General features: G+C 42.1%; 1 protein-coding gene across 7 annotated transcripts in view; it reads left to right on the top strand.

Moving 5' to 3' along the window:
• Nucleotides 1-17,118, top strand: part of RASGRP3 (RAS guanyl releasing protein 3) — a 159,451-nt gene that overhangs the window by 14,112 nt on the left and 128,221 nt on the right. For 4 of the 7 annotated variants that reach the window (XM_055378834.2, XM_055378831.2, XM_055378827.2 and 1 more), the window contains exon 2: nucleotides 16,639-16,790. The gene's annotated coding sequence lies outside the window, so the exon portion shown is untranslated. Of the gene's footprint in view, nucleotides 1-16,508; nucleotides 16,791-17,118 lie in introns of those variants that run through there. The other 3 variants (XM_063696190.1, XM_055378828.2, XM_055378830.2) reach the window with 3 other exon arrangements.

Here is a 17,118-nt window from a genome sequence, read left to right as displayed (position 1 = left end):
AAAAATAGAAATGTCGTTTGCAGTTTCTGTCCCAGCAACCCAAAGCGAGGTATAGAAGTGTATTTGAATTTGAAAGATAATAATGCTGTAAGCCTCACTCTTATTCTGGCCCATTGTAACCCAATTCTGTTTCTGACCTTAGCCAGCTCCCACTCCTCCCCAGCTAAGTACTTCCCACTGCTGCCTCCAGTAGAGAATGACATATTTACCATTCATTTCCCACTGTGTTCTCCAAGTCTCTGCCCTTGCCCTGGCAATTGTAAGCAAATTGTTACTATCACTTTCCATTCCTGATTCCACATTACTGCATGAGTAAATTACAGTGCTCTTCAAGCAGGAGTCCACCTTGCTCTTTCAGCATGGTGAAGACAGATGATCTGCCTTACAAGCAGCTGCAGATCTTTTCCTTACCTCGAATCCTTTCTTCAGAGAAATTTGGAGGTAATTCCGAGTTTCTCTTGGGCTCCCTTCAGCAGCTTCATTTACTCAGGCTGTGGTCTTGTTATTTAATGTTTCATAGCAAATCACCCTAAATTGTAAAGGCTTGAAACGAGAACAAGCAGTTGTTGTCTTTTATGGTTTCAAGGCATCGGAAATTAGGAAGCAGGTTGGCTGAGCTGGGTTGAGGTCTCTCATGAGGCTGTAGTCATGTGGTGTATGAGGCTGGGGTCATCTTGAAAGCTCTGGCACCTGGGATGGGAAGACTCCAGAAGCAGGGGATAGGAACAACTGGGGCTCCTTAGGTATCGGTCTACTTATTTAGACTCTCCAAGTGGTCCTTTTCAGAGTATCTTGATTTGTACATGGAAGCCCATGCCCCCCAGAGCAGTTCTCCCCAGAGAAGCCAGGAGAAGCTGTATGTCTAACTTCACTCAGAATTATCCTCACTTCTGCCACATTCTGTTCATCAAGGCGGTTACAAAAGCCCACCCAAGTTCAAGAGGAGGGAACATAAACTCTACTATTTGATGGGAAGGGTGTCAAAGAATTTGCAAGCACTTTGAAAACCACAAGCGGCACCTCTGGCTTAGGGTTTGTGGGAAACTCTGAACCATTGTTTTTCTCATATCTAGAATTATACTCTTTCAAACAGGCAGGATTCCTGACTATACTATGTGGCATGCTCTCCTTCCTGCACATGAATATGTAAAACAACAGAAAGAAGGGACATTCAGCCTGGACACTACAGTCCTCATGCTGGTCCAGGATCAGAGATAGAATCATCGGTGCTTCCTGACTGGTCCCAGGAAGACCTTTTAGGATTGTTGCCTGAAGAGTTAATTTCCATGTCAAATCTACAAAGCTCTGGGGCAGACCGCAAGCCACTGCAGCTGGTTATAGTCGCCACTCTCTGCTGGCACCTCCAGGAGGGCACATAACTGTCCATGTATTATGCTGGGGCATATCACATCAAATATGGGGTCTGGCCTGAGCAGCAAACATCCACTACTGGGAAAATGAGGCTGATCAGGCTCCATTCATGAAGATCAGAGCAACTGGTGCCTTCCTACAGGTTTGAGCCATGATAGAATTAGAGGTAGGAGTGGTAGCACCAGATTTCTGTATATGGCTTGGGAGTAACAAGTGGGTTGGGAAGAGGAGCTAAGGAGTTTGCCTGGAAGCTGCTTTCATATAACACAAATCCTATTTTACTTTGAGTGTATGTTTATTTGGGATAACTTCAGGGGTGGAGGCCAGTGGATGTCATGGGTGCCAAAAGCCTACACAGGTCACCTATTGGTGCCATTATTTGGGCCACTATGATGTTTTAAAAATCAAGCCATGGTGGCCAGGTGCGGTGGCTCACTCCTGTAATCCCAGCACTTTAGGAGGCCGAGGCGGGCGGATCACCTGAGGTCAGGAGTTCGAGACCAGCCTGGCCAACATGGGGAAATCCCGTCTCTACTAAAAATACAAAAATAAGCCAGGCGTGGTGATGTAATCCCAGCTACTTGGGAGGCTGAAGCAGGAGAATAGCTCGAACCTGGGAGGTGGAGGTTGCAGTGAGCCGAGATCGCACCACTGCACTCCAGACTGGGCGACAGAGTGAGACTCCGTCTCAAGAAAAAAAAAAAAAAATCAAGCCATGGCTAAAGAAGCCTAATGATCTATTAGCAAACGTACAGACCTCAGACCTCCATATACTTCCCTGCCTTTCCTGTTCCTAACAACTTTGAGATCCTTACCACATTCCTGCTCCTTATCAACCCTGAGATCCTTACCACATTCCTGCTCCTTATTAACCTTGAGATCCTTAGCAATTATTTCTGGGAGGCTTGCATCATGGAGATGATGTGCACCAGGAGAGCATCCTCACAATGTTACACAGCAGTTAGGAGGCATGTTTTTGCTGCATGAGTGTGCTTGATTTTTGAGCCTAAGACTTCCACAATTCCACTGACACAACTTGTGTTGACTGTTAATAAGACTCTCCACCTCCCCCCTGGAAGAACCAATGTTCTTTATAATGAATACGAACAACAACTCTTCCCATCCACCCACTGCATCTAAGATAATTCTTCTCCACACTTGTATCCATTGTCTTATCCCTGATGCCTGTAACTACTCTTTGGCACCTGGTCCACAGATACATGAAATTGTATCTTTAGAAGGCAGGGAACATGGTCTAAATCTTGAGGTGACCTATGGTCTGAATGGTTGTGTCTCCCTCAGATTCATATGTTGAAACCTAATCACGAAAGTGATGGGATTAGAAGGTGGGGACTTTGGGACGTGATGAGGTCCTGAGGCCTCTACCCTCATGAATGGGATTAGTGCATTTATAAAAGAGGCCCCAAGGAGCTGCCTTGTCCCTTCCACCATGTGAAGATGCAGCAGGAAGGTTCCATCTATGAGAAAGCAGGCCCTCACCAGACACCAAATCTGTAGGCATCCCCTTCCTAGCCTCTAGGAGTGTGAGAAATAAACTTTTGTTGTTTATAAGCTACCCAGATTTTGATATTTTATTATAGCAGCCTGAACAAAGACAGAGGCAAAAAGCCACAGCAATAAATGAAAAGTCACATCGGGCCGGGCACGGTGGCTCACGCCTGTAATCCCAGCACTTTGGGAGGCCGAGGTGGGTGGATCACGAGGTCAGGAAATGGAGACCATCCTGGCTAACAGGGCGAAACCCCGTCTCTACTAAAAATACAAAAAAAAAAAAAAAAAAAAAAAAATTAGCTGGGCGTGGTGGCGGGCGCCTATAGTCCCAGCTACTCTGGAGGCTGAGGCAGGAGAATGGCGTGAACCCGGGAGGCGGAGCTTGCAGTGAGCCGAGATCGCACTACTGCACTCCAGCCTGGGCGACAGAGCGAGATTCCGTCTCAAAAAAAAAAAAAAAAAAAAAAGTCACATCGTAGGTGTGTCTCTCTGTCTGATAATGAGTGTGGCCTTTGCATTGTCCCTGCAGTTTTGTGAATGCCAGTAAGTGGTATACTGTGAAAACTCATGGACCTGCATGATACCGTGCTTGCAGAGAACTATTGTGAGGAGTTTCCAAATGTTTTTCACATGCTCATACTTTTAAAAATATATACAAATAATAGGTGTGTGGCCTACTGGATAAAAAGAAGATTCTGCTTTACTGGGAGTCAACTGACCTTAAACCCCATCGTGCTTTCCACAGAGCTGAGGGCATCTCTTTCTTGGCAACCTGTAAACCTTGATTGTGTAGTTGTTAGGAACTGCCATAGGGCTAGGGCAGTGGTGACAAATGACCACAAACTGGATGCCTTAACTCAGCAGAAATGTGTTCTCACAATATTGAAGGCCAGAAGTCTGAAATCAAGATGTTGGCAGGACTGTGCTCCCTTTAAAGGTCCTACAGGAGAATCCTTCCTTGCCTCTTTCTAACTTATGGCGGCTCCAGGTATTCCTTGATGTTCCTTGAAGTGTAGCCACATCACTCCAGTCTTTTCCTTTGTCTTTACGTGGCCTTCTTTTCTGTGTATATCCGTGTGCCCTCTCCTCTTCTCATAAGAACACCAGTAATTGGATTTAGGTCCCACCTTAAATCTAGTATAACTTCTACTTCAGATCCTCAACTAATTACATCTGCAAATATTCTATTTCCAAATAGAGTCATATTCTGAGGTTGTAGATGAACATGAATTTTGGGGTACCATAGTCATCCCATTACAAACATTCAGCCTAAAAATTCTCCTTGTGACTTCCCAGTGCTGAACTATTCCTTTTTATTGTTACTTACATATTCAAACATAAAACATGAACTCCCTATGTTTATTGTTCTTTTGCAAGTACAAACCAAAACAAATACCAATTACATGCAAATGAAACAGTGAAATGAATATATTTAAATGAATAGCATTAATTTAAGGTGACAGATGACATTTTTTAAGATTAAATTGTCCTGCACTCATATGAGTTGCACTGTCTGCTGTGGTGCACTTTCTTCAAAGTCTGTCTTGCTTCTTTAATCACTGTTCTGTCTTCTAAATATTATAAATTTTGGTTCGTATAGTTCTCCACTGATTCATTTTCTGGGTACAAATGTGTCCTCTACTTATTTACTTACATAAATTTATTCTCTCAAATCACATGACAACATTTGGTTAAAAGGTGGTGATCAGATGATCCAAATATTTGTATATTAATGCTTTTTTTTTTTTTTTGAGACGGAGTCTCGCTCTGTCGCCCAGGCTGGAGTGCAGTGGCGCAATCTGGGCTCACTGCAAGCTCTGCCTCCCAGGTTCACGCCATTCTCCTGCCTCAGCCTCCCAAGTAGCTGGGACTACAGCCACCTGCCACCACGCCCGGCTAATTTTTTTTTTTTTTGGTATTTTTAGTAGAGACCTGGTTTCACCGTGTTAGCCAGGATGGTCTCGATCTCCTGATCTCATGATCTACCCACCTCGGCCTCCCAAAGTGCTGGGATTACAGGCGTGAGCCACCATGCCTGGCCATTAATTCTTTTTTTTTTTTTTTTTTTTTTTTTTTTGAGGCAGAGTCTCGCTCTGTCACCCAGGCTGGAGTCAGTGGCATGATCTTGGCTCACTGCAGCCTCCACCTCCCAGGTTCAAGTGGTCCTCCAGCCTCAGCCTCCTGAGTAGCTGGGACTACAGGCACATGCCACCACACCTGGCTAATTTTTGTATTTTTAGTAGAGATGGGATTTCACTGTGTGTTAGCCAGGCTGGTCTTGAACTCCTGACCTCGTGATCCATGTGCCTCGACCTCCCAAAGTGCTGGGATTACAGGCATGAGCCACCACGCCCGGCCTGTATATTAATTCTTTATAAAGACTGTCATTATTTAAATAACATCCAAAATTAAATATTTTTTTCTAGAGAATATAGACATCTTCATGTTGCCCCTATTTTGAGAAAACTGGTGTTTGGCCCTAAATCATATGAACTCTTGGCATGTGTGTTCTCCATCCAATTTGCAATAGCATCTTCCATAGACTAACCCTGAAAAATATCTTTTTAGAAAAACAGAAGTGGAATACCTGAGCTAATTTATGTTTAGCAAGGGCAGCTAAAGATTCTAGCCTTGTTATCCCCAGATCTGAAGAAGAAGCTCCCTGTTTGTCATCAGCTAATTCCTGAGGTTTTCTAGGCCCAGAACTTTGGTGCCAATTTCCCACTTTTCATGTCCTGCTAACCATACAACAAAAGGGAGAAGAGCGATCTTTGGCTAACCACCAGACCAGAATTCTGAGAACTGTAAGTTCTTCATCTTTATTTTGGCTTACCTTGATCTAGGCTTTTCCCTCATCTTTAGAATCAGTGCCTTTGGTATCTGGATAGGAGTGGGAAGCACATTCTAGATCTCCATTTCTTTGTCTGTCCAGACCCTTCCTACCTTCCTCTCCCACACGCAGCCTCTTTGACTTTGGTCATGGTCAAGAGATGTGGGCTGGGCCAGTTGTATTACTTCTGGTCACAGTGATTGTTACAAGAGCTGGGCATATTACCCAACCCAATCTGAGTCCTGCCTTAAGAGTTTTCTCACTGGAGGTGGAGTGAGGGGGCCCCATTCCTCTCTGTGAAGGCTGTGTGGTTGTGAGTCCAGAAGAGACCCATTTCTAGTCTCATGAAGAATCCAGTCTGAGTGTGAAGTAGAGATGAAAGCTAGAGGAAATGAGTCATGATGGTGCTCTGTGTTGGCTCCAGACATCCTAATGCTCCTCCACCTTTGTTCTCCTAAAGTTTAGTTAATGAGTTCATAAAATTCCCCTTTCTCATATAAGCCAGTTAATTTGGGATGTCTTGTCCCTTGCAGCCATGAATTGTGACTGATTCATTTCATTTAAAAAAACTACCTCACTCTTGACATCTAACCCTCTGTCTACTACTAAAAGAAGCTGATCCTTGGCTGGGTGTGGTGGCTTACGCCTGTAATCCCAGCACTTTGGGAGGCTGAGGCAGGCGGTTCACGAGGTCAGGAGATCGAGACCATCCTGGCTAACACAGTGAAACCCCATCTCTACTAAAAATACAAATAATTAGCTGGATGTGGTGGCGGGCGCCTGTAGACCCAGCTACTCGGGAGGCTGAGGCAGGAGAATGGTGTGAACCCAGGAGGCAGAGCTTGCAGTGAGCCGAGATTGCACCACTGCACTCCAACCTGGGTGACAGAGCGAGACACACACACACACACACACACACACACACACACACGCACACACACACACAAAGCTGATCCTTGATCATGTCAGTTATCTTGAATCACATTAGGGTCTCCGTTATAATTTTTCATGGGTAGGGACAGGTTCTGGGGATTTGGGTTCCCAGAAGTAAAAATCTTACTACCTTTTGTACTAACTCCCTTCATTCTGGGGAACCATGATGGTCTTTTGAGGACACAAAACATAAGGCAATATTCCCTATTGTTCTGTGAGCAAAACTGTGCAGCACCTTAAGTCTGTACAGATGCAGGATCAGAAGCAGCAAGGGATTGGCAGGTTGCTGACTAGAGCCATAGGGACTTCACTCTTCTCTCATTTTCAGTCCTCCTGCCCTGGACACCTGCCAACATTCCTTCTCAACTCTTGACTCCAGCAGTGAAGCACGTGCCCCAGCCTAAGTAGTCAATCAGAACTTAATCCAGTCAAAGCCAGTTAGACTTTGGCTGGCCCTTCTGGAAATGTGGTGTTCTCTCTTCAATACTAGATTTGAATGTGAGAGGAGGGGTGGTTGGAGCTGCCATGACCATCTCTTGACTATGAACAGAGCCAGCCTGAGAATGACTAACATCCTTGGACCCGTTGCCTCAAGCCGCACCCAAAGTTTTTGTTTTCATTTGTAAGGGCACATTAAATAATGAGACCATAGATTTAATTAAATATGATAATAGTTAAAACCATGTTCAAGGTACAAATGTACCACCTCAAAGGACCAGATTCCTTATGATGACTCGGTCTGCATCATTTAAAACAAAGCAGAAATAAGCCTGCCCCCAAGCCCCATCTTTGAATTCCACATACATTATGGGCTAGATAGCTAAAGTAGCTGAAAAAGTCTCCTATCCTGCACATCAGAATAACAGAATAATAGGAACCGCTTGGCATGCTATTCTGATAGCAAGAGCGGGAGACCAATTGTCATCATCGTAGTTATAACCATTACAACAACTTACTGAAAGCTCTTGGGCTAGCAATTGTGCTGGTATATTGAATAGTTACCTTTAATGCTAAAACATAGGTACTGTTTTAATATGTAGTATAGATGAGGAAATTAATATAATATTAAGATGGTTTAAAGGTCACCCAGATGGTAAGAGGCAGTTTAATTTCAAGCCAGATTTGACTCCAAAACACATGTTCTTTCTACTTTTTCCATGCTTGCTTTCGTATTGCATGACTTGGCTGAGGTTCCACCCTAGCATACACAGTAAAAGAGATGTCTCGTCCACCAGATTGCTTAGTTTGATACCTTGGGAGACACCTTCATCAAACTTCTTGAACTCTTTCAGGCCATCTCCTCAATCCTGTTGGGTCACTGTGGCCCATCCAAAGTATTAACTGTGGCCCTCCAGAACTTCCAATGGCTCTGGATTTGGCATTTGTAAGATGCTTTTTTTTTTTTGAGACGGAGTCTCGCTCTGTCGCCCAGGCTGGAGTGCAGTGGCACGATCTCGGCTCACTGCAAGCTCCGCCTTCCGGTTCATGCCATTCTCCTGCCTCAGCCTCCCGAGTAGCTGGGATTACAGGCGCTGGCCACCACGCCCGGCTAATTTTTTGTATTTTTAGTAGAGACGGGGTTTCACCATGTTAGCCAGGATGGTCTCTATCTCCTGACCTCGTGATCCGCCTGCCTCGGCCTCCCAAAGTGCTGGGATTACAGGCGTGAGCCACAGCACCTGGTTGTAAGATGCCTTTCAATACATAATATTTATGATATGTGTGCCCAAATCCACAATGCCCGAAGGGCTGCCTCAACCAATCCAATCCTAGTTAACTATCATGATGGGATTATCATAGGTATACCCACTTCCCAAATCTGCAACAAATTTTGGTGGTGGTAAATACCTTTTATAATCCCTAATCTTTATCCCCTGACCTACTTCCCATCTACTTTAATCACAATCCATCAACGATATAGGAATTCGATCTGATATCTGGTAGTGACCTGTAGTTCATATCCTGGCTTTAGAAAACACATCTACCTGATACCCACTTCCCATAGCCAGATGATCAAACTGTATCAACTCATTTCTGAAAAACACCTCTACTTATACATCCAAGTGTCTTTGCTTTACCCCTTTCGGCTTTATGATCTCTTTTTTTTTTTTTTTTTTTTGAGACGGATTCTCGTTCTGTTGCCCAGGCTGGAGTGCAGTGGCACAATCTCGGCTCACTGCAAGCTCCGCCTCCCGGGTTCACGCCATTCTCCTGCCTCAGCCTCCTGAGTAGCTGGGACTGCAGGCCCCCGCCACCATGCCTGGCTAATTTTTTTTTTTTTTTTTTTTGTATTTTTAGTAGAGACTGGGTTTCACTGTGTTAGCCAGGATGGTCTCGATTTCCTGACCTCGTGATCCACCCGCCTCGGCCTCCCAAAGTGCTGGGATTACAGGTGTGAGCCACCGTGCCCGACCTGATCTCATTTCTTAAACCAAACCCCCTGATTTTGATGTTTATACTCAGTTCTTCTTCCTTTTTCGCGTACCTGACACGTTGTCATGTATTGGGTTTTTTAAATGGGCCATTCATCATACAAACAAAAAGTAGAATGGTGGTTGTCAGCAGCTACAGGGAGGGAAAAAAGAGGAATTGTTGTTTCAAGGATATTGAGTTTCATTTTTACAAGATGAAAAAAAAAAGTCCCAGATATCTGCTTCACAACAATGTGAATATATTTAACACTACTGAACTGTATACTTAGAAATGATTAAAATAGTACATTTTATGTTAGGTATATTTTACCACAATTTTTAAAATGCAAAAAAAAATTTTAATGCACTCGGGAAGAGAAATGGTCCCTCCATTCAGACCTTTTCTAGGAAACTCAAAATAAATTTGCTACTATTAGGACAAATTAGAACAGACTCTAAGAAAGTTTACACCATAACGTGTATTCCAATATGGAACCTTGATGTTGGCTACAGCTATAATCAGAATTCACTCAATACTTGCATAACCTCTTCCTTTGGGTACTCTGTTGTATTAGTTTAAAAGATGTGTTTTTACCTCTAGGTCACCCCAATGACACCTTATAATTGGCTCTCAAACTTCAGTGTACAATAAGAATCACAGGCTTATTATAAATGCGTATTCCAAGGCTTACCCTAGACGTACTAAACCAGCAATCTTCTGGTGCCGAGGCTCAGAATTCTGCATGTTCAATAAACTCTCTACATTACTCTTTTTTTTTTTTTCTTGAGGTGGAGTCTCGCTTTGTCACCTAGTCTAGAGTACTGTGCTCAGAAATCTCCACGTTCAATAAACTCCCTACATTACTTTTTTTTTTCTTCTTCTTGAGACGGAGTCTCACTCTGTCACCTAGGCTGGAGTATGGTGGCACGATCTCAGCTGCCTGCAACCTCCACTTCCTGGGTTCCAGTGATTCTTCTGCCTCAGCCTCCCAAGTAGCTGGGATTACGGATGCACACCACCACACCCAGCTAATTTTTTGTATTTTAGTAGAGACAAGGTATCACCATGTTGGCCACGATGGTCTTGATCTCCTGACCTTGTGATCCACCCGCCTTGGCCTCCCCAAGTGCTGGGATTACAGGCATGAGCCACCATGCCCGGCCCTCTCTACATTACTCTTATACAGGCTGTCATTGGACCATGACTTGAGAAATTCTGCTTTAGAAAGTATGCTTCTTTTGGGGGGAAAGGCCAAATGTTTAATTTTATTTCTTTTCTTATGGCTCAAGCTCAGAGCTTTGTACTTAGTAGGGACTTACATGGGGTTGAAAAAATACAGTTTATAAAAAAGAATTGTGCTGGCCTCATTGTCCAAATAAAATACAATTTGTAGCATGTGGTTTCTTTCAGAATTAATTGCACATTAATACTTGATATTTGAGCAAGCTGTATATTAAGGAGCTACAACATGATACGAGTTCCAAGAATGTGACTTTAGTGCTTAGTGTTTTAAATCTAGACTCTTAGATGCTCTGATCTCATATAGCTCTAAAAAGTCATTTCCTTCTTAAACTTTTCGTTCTCTTCAGCCTCTAAATGGAAATTAAGCCTGCCTAGTTTCATCCTGATTTACAGCTTTTAATCTGTGTTCTTAATGAGGTATTAGAGAATATTTATAATGTCATTGTGTAGTCTGTCCACAGAAGAATAACTGTGAATATATGTTTAAAATTCCATACACTTTAGAACTTAATGTTTTGCCTGAAGAAAGAGCTCACTGATATATTGAGCAAGCGTTTGGATTTGCCCTATGTAGATTAAATTCATAATTTTATTTTTAACAGAGTCATTTACATTTATGACATCACAAGGAAGTATAATGACAGTCTATCTGTTTCTACTTAGAAATAATAAGATAATTTGTTCTTCATGTTCTGGAAGATATTTGCCTGTCAGATAGGTGGCTAAAAAGATGACTTTGAAAGCCCTTTCTAATCCTGAGGGTGTGAGTTTACACTGCCAAAGTAACTTCTTGATGTACTCAATATTACTTGGATGTGAAATGTAGTCTGCTCCCCACATAGAACATAATTTTTAGCCCCAAATTTGCCTGTAAAAAGTGAAGTTTATAGTGGTTTTGTCTTGTGTATTTTTTATATGACATCATGCTTTAGAAATATAAACAAATGGAAAATCAAAAATTGGATCAGAGGGTAACACCGTAATGGATTTGACTTTTAACTTCTCTAGAGGACTGATCTATTAAATGTTTTCTTTCTCCTCAGTATTGTTCTATAAAGATGTCAACAGTGACACACTGGTTATCACAGCACTTTGTATGAATACAGCCAGAATTTGTGGCATTCCAAAATGTCTTGAGAGGCTTGGAAAGGAAGGTCTGAGGTCACAGAAGCTTAGCACTGAAAGGACCTCAAAGATAGAGCATGAGGACATTTAGGTCCCTGAGTTGCTCAAGCGTGTGTAACGGTAGAGAGATGCCCTGATCTTTCTCAAGGCAGTGCACTTCCCACTGGTGTGAAAGAAGAAAACTTAAGTTGTTTTGTCTATTTTACCTTTGGGTAGCACTGTCCCTAACTGTCCTATATTAACCACCTGGTGTATGATGTCTACTTTCTTTTTTGTTTGTTTGTTTGCTTGTTTTTTTGAGACGGAGTCTCTCTCTGTCGCTCAGGCTGGAGTGCAGTGGCGCGATCTCAGCTCACTGCAAGCTCCGCCTCCCGGGTTCACACCATTCTCCTGCCTCAGCCTCCCAGGTAGACTACAGGTGCCCATCACCACGCCCAGCTAATTTTTTGTATTTTTAGTAGAGATGGGGTTCCACTGTGTTAGCCAGGATGGTCTGTATAATGTCTACTTTCTTCTTTCTAGGTCAGTCATCCATTGTGTCAGACAGAAAACACGGGGCCCTCACAATCCCACTCTTGGTAGTCACAGCCTTGATCCCTCACCTGATCACAGGAAGGACTTGTGACTTGCTTCTAGCCAGCTGAATGCAACAAAGGTGACTTGAGTGTCCAGGATCACATGTACATGATTACCTTACATAAGACTGCAAATCATCTTGATAGGAGCTCCTCTCCTATAGCTGGCTTAGCCAGACATGGATTAGCTGGGTCACTGCCTCATGGTCTTAAAAGGCTGCAAGAAGGTATTAGCTGGAACTTTGGTCATCTGAGGCTCGACTGGGGAATGATGTGCTTCCAAGCTCATGTGGTTATTGGCAACGTTCAGTTCCTTGCCGGCTGTCAAACTAAAGGGCTTCAGTTTCTTGGTGGCTGTTGGAGGGAAGCTACCCTCAGTTCTTTACCAAGTGGTCTTCTTCATAGGCAGCTGGCTTCTTCAGTGGCAGCAACGAAGAGAGATTTTCTTGGTCATTCTGAATACTCAGTTGTTTTTAACTTGCTTCATCTAACCAGTGTGAATTTGCACCCTACAATTTGTTAGAATTATAAAGCTGATGGTTGTGTTCACCTTGCCAGTCTTAATATAAACTCAATTGTGTAATTATGTGTTTCAGGGGAGTATGGAGTATATTGACCCCATTGTGAGTTTGAACTAATCTATTGTATAAGTAAGGAACCTGTATAGACTATTAACTCAGTAACCAACCTACTGCTTGGCTTTTTACTCGACTACAGTGACTGCCAAAATGAAAAGTTTAATTGTTGTTGGATAAATCAGTTCCATTGCCCTGCTCTCTCCCCTCGTTTCTTCCCTCCTTCCTTACAAATACTGCACACAATCAGCTAATATTTAGGTGCGCGTGCTGTCGGCGCCCATGGCAGTTCCTTTTGCCTTCAGATGGGTGCCATGAGCTGTCTCTACCACGGTCTGTTTTGTTTCCTGTGTATTTTACTCCCAGTGATGGTTTTGCCTCTTCTTTGCCTCCAAAGCTTCACAAACAACCTTAGCGTTGAGTCCAAAGGCATTTCCCAAAGGAATATACAACTAGCAGAAACAGCAAAATGAGAGTCTATGTTTCAGAATTAGTAGGAAAACTTTTACCATAACACCAATTAGAATTTCCTTTAGTTATTATGACATCAGATTTTAGCTTCAACAAAACTGAACGAGCTCTAGACTTTATTATCGGCAAGTCTCAAGTTGTCTTTTTTGTTGTTGTTGTTCCACAAAAACTCGTGCTGTTTTATTTTAGGTGCATGGCAGAGTGACAGAATACCAACAGAAACCAAAGTCTAGTGCAGGGGAGGCAGTCTGGTTTAGATTTTCCAACTGAACTTTACCAAGGCTGGGCTTCTCTTGGGAGATATTGTGCACTGTTTTATTTGTGCCAAGAGTTTTGTACTTTGCAAGGTAACTTTAACATTATGTTTGCTGAGAATCAGTCTAAATAAACTACTGATGAACACAAATCAGCTTCAATTAAATTAATGGAAAAGCTTTTTTTCTATCCCACTAAGTCTTCTAGCTCTTTCAAAGAGTTGGTAACTCTTATATTTTATTTTTAAGATGGAGAAGTCCTTCCTAACTTTCAACCACCTTTTCATTATTCCTGCTGTGATTTACAGAGCCATCCTTAACCTGTGTTCTTTTGAGTGGTTATTCTAGCAGTTTTGACTTATTTTCATTAGTATGATGCAACAATTCAAGTCAAAGGAACACAGTTCATAGCCCACAATTTGGTCATTATCTAGAGCTTCTGCACTTTGGGGATAAAGATAAGCTATTATTAAAAATACCTATGGGACATACAGGCTCAGATGCATAAGTGCATTCATCTCAGTTAAGCAATAATATGCAGACTCTTTTTTGCGTTTTCTTTGAGAACTTTTGCTTAGGTTTTCTCTAGATTTTATATATTGAAAACTTTTTAAGGGACTTCAATTTTAAAAACTGTATTTTCCTCCACTGACAGAACCAAAATAATTGAAGAATGTCACACATTATCTTTCCTAACAAGGCCTTTGACTTTTTCCCACTATGCCTTTTGAGAGAGTCTGTCATTAATTTTAGATTAAGAATACAGAGCCTTGTTGTTCCCGTAGATGTTTGAATGATTCATTTCTAGAGATGGGCAATACGGGGAGTTCTGTGACGTTGTTCTTTTTGCCAAGTAAAATACTTCCCCACAAAAAATAGAAGGAATATTTCCAGAGGACAATGAAAGAAGCCTAGTAAATGTACTTGGAGTTTCTTAGAAGCATTCATTCTTCTCACATGGGAGCACGGTTTGCTCTCAAAAACATATTACCCCATTGCCAGCCATTTTCTTGCCAAAGTCAACTCATGTACTTTCTAGCTCTTTCAATACACTGCAGCTGTTATATCCTGAGCACCATGGACTTCCTTCTTCCTTTCTGCTATTACAAGGAAGTCATTCACCTCTCTTTTTCTTTTTTTCTCTCTCCCCCCCCATTCTGTCTCTCTCTTTCTCTCTGAAGAAACATTTTCCTCCCAATCTGTACTTAGGATGTGGACACCCTTACTTTTTCCTTATCAGCTCTGGCTTGAGCTCATTGTTCAACCTATTGCTTCTATTATACGGGGGCCTAGTATGAAACCCAAGCATGGACAAGAAATGGCTGGGTTTCAAAACAATAATCAAATCACTAAACAAAAATAGGGGCTGGGGGCCAGGCACGGTGGCTCACACCTGTAATCCCAGCACTTGGGGAGGCCGAGGCGGGTGGATCACCTGAGGTCAGGAGTTCAGGACCAGCCTGGCCAACATGGTGAAACTCCATATCTACTAAAAATACAGAAATTAGCCAGGCGTGGTGGCACATGCCTGTAATCCCAGCTACTTGGGAGGCTGAGGCAGGAGAATTGCTTGAACCTGGGAGGCGGAGGTTGCAGTGAGCCAACATAGCGCCACTGCACTCCAGCCTGGGTGACAGAGCAAGACTCTGTCTCAAACAAACAAACAAAACAAGTGGGGGCTGGGACATTGTATTTCCATTAGAAGCTTCATCACTGTTTACTTTGGTTTTGTTTCAGACAACTTATAATTTTCAGATATAGCTGTTAGTAAAATTTGCTTAGAATTTATCTATATGTAGGATGACTCTTCACCATGTGTGAGTGCTGTTGTCTCTCTCTTAAATACTATCCTTTTGTTTTTTCCACTGCTTTTGCCTCACATTAGGTAGCTTCTCCAAGTAATTAGGAAATTAGTGTGTCTTCTTAACATTAGATCTAAAAACTCTTCTAGTCATCTAGATGGAGGTTACCAGCATAAAAAGCATACACATTATTTTCTGATTCTTACGTTAAAAAAAATCTACTCTTAAATTCCTTTTTGAAGGGATATTAATAAACATGCACACAAAGTAATTATGTAGATCCATGTTTCTCCTATTTAGTGAGCATCAGAATCACCTGAATTTAATCGTCTGAGCCCCAGCCCCAGAGATTCTGATCCAGGGTTGCTGATGCTACTGGTCCTTGGACCACTTTTTTTTGTCTTTTTTTTTTTTTAATTTTTTAAATTTTTTTAGACGGAGTCTCGCTCTGTTGCCGGGCTAGAGTGCAGCGGCACAATCTCAGCCCACTGCAACCTCCGCCTCCTGGGTTCACGCCATTCTCCTGCCTCAGCCTCCCAAGTAGCTGGGATTGCAGGTGCATGCCACCATGCCCAGCTAATTTTTGTATTTTTAGTAGAGTCAGGGTTTCACCATGTTGGCCAGGATGGTCTCCATCTCTTGACCTCGTGATTCGTCCGCCTCGGCCTCCCAAAATGCTGGGATTATAGGCGTGAGCCACCGCGCCTGGCCGGTCCTTGGACCACTCTTTAAGTAGCCCCTCCTATGGAGAAATTCCTTGTGCTTCTTCTCAAAGTGTTACTCACGTAAAGAGCAGCTAAAACAAACACTTACTGGGTGGCTAAAACAAACACTGTTGACAGACAGTAAGTGTAGAATGACAGAGTAAGGGAGGGAGGTGACAGATAAATAGATGACTGTTAGATAACAAATCAATACATAGACATCTAATAGAATTATATGAAGAACCTTAAGTAATAACAGTTTTAAAAATTGTCTTTAAAATTAATGTTTTTAAAGCATGGCATACACAGTATAATATTTGAAAGGGAAAAAATATGTATGTCACAAATTAAACTGTCCCTTCATTCCAGACATACACTCCCACCTTGAAGAATCAACCATATTTAAGTGTCTATAGGATATGACAACTTATAGTAAAACTGAGACCATAGGAAATTAAAGAAAATGTTGACTATGCTGCACAGACCAAAGCTGAATTATTTGAGGCCAAATTTTTAGTTTGTTTGTTGGTATTCATTTGAAAGAAGCACACATGCACTCATATACCTAAGGCTGCTTTCTGAAATCAAATACATTTCCTGCCTTCTTCTTTCCTCAGTACTCTTACCACCAGCCTATTTATAGCCCAGGAAAGGAAAAAGCTCCACTGGAGGCAGGAAAACTAAGTTCGGAAAGAATAGGAGGAAGTCTGCCTGCCATTTAGCCAAACAACCTTTAATTCATTGAGCTCAAAGCTTAGCAGCTTCAATGTTGTTGTTAGGCATAAACAGCTTGCAAATTTCAATTTTTTTTCTCTCCTCACTTTTGAACTAGATTTGGGCAATGGAGGTGATGACAGCATTTTAGAAGACAGAACAGGAATTCTAGGTGTTTAGGCACGTTGAAGAGAAACTTGCTAGAGGTGATGAAGTGGAAAGAAAAAGACGATTCACTATAGAGATGAACATTATTGCAGTTCTGCAAAGGTAAGTGTCATTTAAAAATCTGTCTGTTGTTGCGTCTTAATGCACTTCATGAACTATGGATATTAGCCACAGACAATGGATATGATTTGAGGTCCGATGCTCATGTAACTTTTCAATATGCTTTGCTCATATCTCTGAAGAAATGTAGAAATCAACCTTGGTTATGACATCTTCAGGTTTTTACAATAAATATTTTAAAAAGTTGTTTCTTGACAATAACTTTACGAACTCTCTTCAGTTTCATTATTATCAGGGGTTTAGATAGTATAAATAATTTCATTGATGATCACCTTTAAAAATATATTTTTGATATTTGTCTGCTTGTCTG

The sequence above is a fragment of the Gorilla gorilla genome, chromosome 12, assembly GCF_029281585.2.
Source record: "Gorilla gorilla gorilla isolate KB3781 chromosome 12, NHGRI_mGorGor1-v2.1_pri, whole genome shotgun sequence".
Taxonomy (NCBI): domain Eukaryota; kingdom Metazoa; phylum Chordata; class Mammalia; order Primates; family Hominidae; genus Gorilla; species Gorilla gorilla.
Note: the sequence above shows the minus strand (reverse complement) of the source record. Positions and strands in the feature narration are given on the sequence as shown.